Here is a 7,512-nt window from a genome sequence, read left to right as displayed (position 1 = left end):
CTAGCTACGGTGAAGTTGTGCACGCAAGATTTACAAGTTCAGGCCCTTCTCAAAGGAAGTAACAGCCCTACGTCTCGGTGCCCGGGGGCTGGTCGATTGGATTATGCGTGAAGTTACAGGGGTGCCAACCCCTGTCTCGGTGGAGGGGGTGGCTTATATAGAGTGCGCCAGGACCCCAGTCAGCCCACGTTACAAGGAGTTCAATGTACATAAAGGTGAGACGTTACTGGTAACGCCAGCATTAAAGCCATATAAATGATCATTAACACTACAGAGTGAACGCCTGACCGTTGCCATCCTGAGTGGCTTTAGATCTTCTGTACTCCGAGTGGTTTCTGATGTGGTCGAGTGATTATACCCTGGTCGACTAGAATTGGGTTATCCGAGTGGAACCATGGTCGAGTGAGTTGTATCTTGAGGTGACTTCAGTCGGTAGAATTTGTTGTCCTTTGAATGTCTTTGACTGTAGGGTAGTGTCCTTGGGAGGGGTGCTTAGATCAGGTCTATTGCCCTACCCTAGGTACATGTCATCGTCAATGGTTAGCCCAGGTTCTGTAAAATGTCTTGAGGCCATGAAATCTGAGATGGGATCCATGTATGAGAACAAAGTATGGACTTTGGTTGACTTGCTCGATGATCGGCAAGCCATAGAGAATAAATGGATCTTCAAGAAGAAAACTGACGCTGACGGCAATGTTACTGTCTACAAAGCTCGACTTGTTGCGAAAAGTTTTTGACAAGTTCAAGGAGTTGACTACGATGAGACCTTCTCACCTGTAGCGATGCTTAAGTCTGTCTGACTCATGTTAGCTATTGCCGCATTTTATGATTATGAAATTTGGCAAATGGATGTCAAAACTGCATTCCTTAATGGATATCTTAAAGAAGAGTTGTATATGATGCAATCAGAAGGTTTTGTCGATCCTAAAGGTGCTAACAAAGTGTGCAAGCTCCAGCGGTCCATTTATGGACTGGTGCAAGCCACTCGGAGTTGGAATAAACGCTTTGATAGTGTGATCAAAGCATATGGTTTTATACAGACTTTTGGAGAAGTCTGTATTTACAAGAAAGTGAGTGGGAGCTCTGTAGCGTTTCTGATATTATATGTGGATGACATATTTTTTATTAGAAATAATACATAATTTCTGGATAGCATAAAAGGATACTTGAATAAGAATTTTTCAATGAAAGACCTCGGTGAAGCTACTTACATATTGGGCATAAGATCTGTAAAGATGGATCAAGACACTTGATAAGACTTTCAATGAGTACATACCTTGATAAGATTTTGAAGGAGTTCAAAACGGATCAGTCAAAGAAGGAGTTCTTGCCTGAGTTGTAAGGTGTGAAGTTGAGTAAAGACTCAAAACCCGATCATGGCAGAAATAGAAATAGAATGAAAAGTCACTCCCTATGCCTCAGTCATAGGTTTTATAAAGTATGCTATGTTGTGTACCAAACCTATTGTGTACTTCACCATGAGTTTGACAAGAGGGTACAATAGTGATCCAGGAGTGGGTCACTAGACAACGGTCAAAATTATCCTTAGTGAATAAGGACATGTTTCTCTGTTATAGAGGTGACAAAAAGTTCGTCGTAAAGGGTTTGGTCGATGCAAGCTTTAACACTAATCCGGATGACTCTAAGTCTTAATCTGGATGCTTATTGAAAGTGGGAGCGATTAGCTAGAGTAGCTCCGTGTAGAGCATTGTAGACATGGTTTTTTTGCAAAATACATACGGCTCTGAATGTGGCAGACCCGTTGACTATACTTCTCTCACAAGAAAAACATGATCACTCTTTGGGTGTTAATCACATAGCAATATGAACTAGATTATTGACTCTAGTAAACCCTTTAGGTATTAGTCACATGGAGATGTGAACTAATCACATAAAGATGTGAAGTATTGGTGTTAAATCACATGACAATGTGAACTAGATTATTGACTCTAGTGCAAGTGGGAGACTGAAGGAAATATGCTGTAACATCCGAAAATTCTAAATTTTGGAATGTTATATTAAATAAATAGTTTTGATTGTTTGCTTGATTATGGTTGGTTACTTGTGTGAAATTGAGTGAAATTTGAAACTTTTTGAAAGTTAAATGAGAGGGAATAAAAGGACTTTCCCAAACTTTCACTTTGCTTTCTGATCTCCATGAATTCAAATTCTTTTCAAACACAAAACCCTAGAGAGAATATGGCATGACTTCTTCCATTTAAAATAAAAAGGGGTTTTGAAAATATTTGAATTTCATTTGAAAATGTTTCAAATTCAGAAACTTTATGCAACTCAATAATTTTCAAGAGAGAAGATAAAATGACTTTTTCAACTCATATGAAATATGAGTTGGAAGTTTAAAATAATCCAATTTAAAGTCCCTTTGAAGGTATTTTGAAAACCATTTTTAATTTGGAGTTGTTTGGTTTTTATTTAAATTATTTTTCTCCAAAAATAAAATATATGGAAAATGTGATAAAATGATTCCCTACAGTAGAAAAATGGAGAGAAATGAGTTTGAAATTATTTTGGTATTTTAAAATATTTTATTTGGTTTTAAATAAACCAGAAACACTATTTGCTTTATTTAACTTTTGTGTAATTTATTTGCCCTTGAAAAATAGTTCATGTTTTAGAAAATCTTTTTATGCAAATTTTGATATAAACTATGCCTATACACAATTTTATTTTTATTTTCGTTATTCAGTTTTCTTTTTCTGTTTTATTTAAAAAAATTGTGCATACGCTTGGAATTAACAGTCGCCCATGTGCACCGCATAGTGGAATCGGGCGCCCCATCATTTTATTTATTCTCTCCTACATGGGCCAGGCCCAGCCTGTCATTTTTTCTCTTTTTCACTTTGACCGAATTTTGTTTAAAAAAAACTATAGCGTGCGGCGGGCCGAACTTTAGCTCATGCGCATGATCTTTTTCAAATTTCATCTGCGTATGTATATGTTTAGTCCCACATTACCTAGCCTTTAACTCCTAAATATTTTTGCCACCTATAAATATAGACCCATAGAGCCTACAAAAATCATCCGATTTGGATTAAATCAATATTTTGGTTTGACTAGATTCACTAAAAAAAGAAAATATTTCTTCTCTCCGGCGGGACTTCTCGAAGTTGTCTCCTCTCTCCGAAGTCGTCTTTTCTCTATCTTATAAGGTATCTTTCTTCGTATTTTTTTATATATACTCTCGTAGCTTATTATTTCTAGACTAGTACGATAGAATAATTAGATTATGAATTAGTCTCTATATTTACACTTTAGGCGTAGAAATCTTTTATCAATAGCTCATTTTCTTCCGTAAAACAGCTTGGCCTTGATTTTTTAAATAGGCATAACTTTTTACTCGTTCATCCAAATTAGATAAAACAACGCCTATAGTTTCGTCTTGATTCCACCTATCCAGTGAACCTATCCATCAACTTTTTAAAATTTTCAACTTTTGAATATTTGTTCATATTCATATTCAAACTTCTTTTGATTATATCTTTTTATTCGTAACCCCGTTTGCGATGAATCCAATTGCGTTGGATTCATATCGAAGAAATATTTCCGTTCATATAATTAGTATTATCTTTTCAACATATAATTTTGATCGTAGTCAAATTACTCTGCTAGTCCACAAAGAGTTATCACACAACATTCTAAGCAGATTCAATGCTATGTTGAATTACTTGTATTTTTTTGATCCGTTATTTCCAATCTAGTAATTCTTCTTCCTACATGTTCCTATTGACTTCCTACATCCAGTAGCATCATTAGTTTCAACTTTTGATCTTTTCAAACTTTAACTCAAAGCTTCATTTGATCATATCTTGTAAATTGTAGCGCATTTTCAATTGATTCCTCTTGCATTTGAATCCCTAGACGTAATCTAGCATCTTGAGCCATTACCACACTTTATCAACAAAATTATGATCTGATCTTGCAAAATAACTTGATTTGGTTCTTTTGGAGTTTTTGCAATCTTCCTTTTCATTTTTCTGGATCTTTGGGTGATTGCTTATGTGTGGTTATGATTGCTTGCTTACGATAGATTGATTGGAGTGTGACGAGTAGAACTATCAAGAATTATGAGTGCGAAGAATCTTCGTCAATAGTACAAGGCAAGTTCACACCTTGATCATGCTTTTCTATACCCTGTTTTTACTATGCATTAGTTCACCCTTACAAATTTGCATGAGTAGGATTGAGAATTGTGGTTATTGCTATGTAGTTGATGAGGTAGGAACCTAATACCTTTGATCACCCCGGGAATATATGTTTTGCTCATGTTGCTAAGCCATGCTCGTAGACGGGGATTGGTATGTGAGAATCATGCAAGTTGTGAGAGATGATAACTATGGAAACTTAAGGTGGCTACTTTAATACACATCTGGGTGGATTGGTTGCGGGCACCTGGGGAATTCCAGTGTTGTCCTAGGAGATCTTGGGGTATCCGTGTGATCATCCTATGGAATGCCACCTAGACTCAAAGGGATCATATAATTATTCATGCCTAGAAACTTCCGTGTGTAGCCACAAGCCATTATGGGCTCTGGCATAGTTAAGTAAGTCGTGGGAAACCTTTCCATGATAGGCTAGCAGATGTAGGGGATTGTAGGTGTACCGGCCTATCTCTATCAGTTAAGGGGACCTCTTCGGAAAGACTGTGTCTCGATCATCCGGTTCTCAAACATCAGGCAGTGCGAAGAATTCAACGGAGGAGATCGAGTCTTGTGGGGAAAAGGGCCCAAACCTCTGCAGAGTGTATAAACAAATCATGATTTGCCGTGTCCCCGGTTATGGACATTTTGAGTATCTGGTATTTAAATTATTGATTGATCTCATCACTTTATTTAATGAAATTGTTGGATTATTAATTTGGTAATTTTGGGATTGAGTTGGGGGAACCTTCTCAACAATGACATAAAGTTGGTAGTTAAATAAAAATCAATTCCTTTGTTGTAGGGGAAAATTAGTTTTATGCAAAATTAAACTTAGATCCTCCACCAGCCAAATATGCATATAGAGATAGACAATTCTCATTATTATTCTATGGTGTGAAATTGCCAATATATTCAATGTACTGACCTATATGGCTGCAACATCTCATGTTGCAGGATTCTTACGACGAGTAAGTGATACGTTAGGGTAACGATGTATGCACCCAACTTTGCCATTGGTGTTATTGGGACTCCACAACCTTGTTGTTACTTCCGCTATATGGATTGAGGCAATAGTATTTATGCTACTTTATACATGTGATTTACCTTTGTTATAAATCCTCGAGTATTGTGTGTGTCAGCATACCGATCCAGGGATGACACTTAAGCACAGAGACTTCGATCCATTCGGGTCGGGTCGCTACATATGCCCTAGAGGCAATAAAGTTGTTATTTATATTTTCTTATATCATGATAAATGTTTATTATTCATGCTAGAACTGTATTAACCGGGAACTTATTACATGTGTGAATACATAGACAAACAGAGTATCCCTAGTATGCCTCTACTTGACTAGCTCATTAATCAAAGATGGTTAAGTTTCCTAACCATAGACATGTGTTGTCATTTGATGAACGGGATCACATTATTAGAGAATGATGTGATGGACAAGACCCATCCGTTAGCTTAGCATTAATGATCATTTAGTTTTATTGCTATTGCTTTCTTCATGACTTATACATGTTCATCTGACTATGAGATTATGCAACTCCCGAATACCGGAGGAACACCTTGTGTGATATCAAACGTCACAATATAACTGGGTGATTATAAAGATGCTCTACAGGTGTCTCCGATGGTGTTTGTTGAGTTGGCATAGATCCAGATTCGGATTTGTCACTCCGTGTATCGAAGAGGTATCTTTAGGCCCTCTCGATAATGCACATCACTATAAGCCTTGCAAGCAATGTGACCAATGAATTAGTTGCGGGGTAATGCATTACGGAACGAGTAAAGAGACTTGTCGGTAATGAGATTGAACTAGGTATGATGATACCGACGGTCGAATCTCGGGCAAGTAACATACCGATGACAAAGAGAACAACGTATGTTGTTATGCGGTTTGACCGATAAAGATCTTTGTAGAATATGTATGAGCCAATATGAGTATCCAGGTTCCGCTATTGGTTATTGACCGGAGATGTGTCTCGGTCATGTCTACATAGTTCTCGAACCCGTAGGGTCCGCACGCTTAACATTCGATGACGATTTGTATTATGAGTTATGTGATTTGATGACCAAAGTTTGTTCAGAGTCCCGGATGAGATCACGAACATGATGAGGAGTCTCGAAATGATCAAGAGGTAAAGATTCATATATTGAAAGGCTACATTTGGACACCGGAATGGTTCGGGTTGTTTCGAATAAGTTTCAGAGTATCGGGGGTTACAGGAACCCCCCCCCCCAGGAGGTTAATGGGCCACCATGGGCCTTAGTGTGGAAGAGAGAGAGGGCCGGCCAGGAGGTAGAGCCCCCCCTGACAATCCGAATTGGACAACGGGTGGGGGCGGCGCCCCCTCCTTCCTTCTCTCCTGTTCCTCCTTCCCTCCTTCTCCTAGTTGGAATAGGAAAGGGGGGAGCGAATCCTACTTGGACCAGGAGGCGCGCCCCCCTTGGGCCGGGCTCCTCTTCCCCCTCCTGTATATACGTGGGAGGGGGCACCCCAAAGACACACCAATTCTTCTCTTAGCCGTGTGCAGTGCCCCCTCCACAGTTACACACCTCGGTCATATCGTTGTAGTGCTTAGGCGAAGCCCTACGCCGGTAACATCATCATCACCATCGCCACGCCATTGTGCTGACAAAACTCTCCCTCGGTCTCAACTGGATCAAGAGCTCGAGGGACGTCATCGAGCTAAACATGTGCTGAACGTGGAGGTGCCGTACGTTCGGTGCTTGGAGCGGTTGGATCGGGAAGACGTTCGACTACACCAACCGCGTTACTAAACACTTCCAGTTTCGGTCTACTAGGGTACGTGGACACACTCTCCCCGCTCGTTGCTATGCTTCTCCTAGATAGATCTTGCGTGATCGTAGGTAATTTTTTTAAAATACTACATTCCCCAACATTTGTATGCAACCAATGGGAAATGATTGCTCGGGTTTTATTCAACCGATTTGATTGATGGCCTGCTAGTAGGATTTGTGATGCATGATGCCTCACATATTAGTAGATCTTGTCATTTTAGCCATTTGGGCTGCCCGTTGGGGCCCTTATTCTTCTATTGTATCATGTTGACGTTGCAATATTAACTAATTAATGATCGTGCATCACTCAATACAAAGGCTGAGTGCCTTTCCCTTTTTTTAGAAGAAAATAATCCGATGTTGCATACTTTTTTTAACAAACCATACACTTAATGTCATTAACTATGACATACTTCGTTAGTATTAATATAGGTGCACTTGGTTTCACGATGGGATATGGATAGCCATCTTTTAGGTGGTTAGCCAACATATTGAGTTGTGAGATAGCCACATGCTTAAAATATTACACTAGAATCTCTGCTATTA

This window comes from Triticum dicoccoides, chromosome 2A (genome assembly GCF_002162155.2).
Source record: "Triticum dicoccoides isolate Atlit2015 ecotype Zavitan chromosome 2A, WEW_v2.0, whole genome shotgun sequence".
Taxonomy (NCBI): domain Eukaryota; kingdom Viridiplantae; phylum Streptophyta; class Magnoliopsida; order Poales; family Poaceae; genus Triticum; species Triticum dicoccoides.
Note: the sequence above shows the minus strand (reverse complement) of the source record.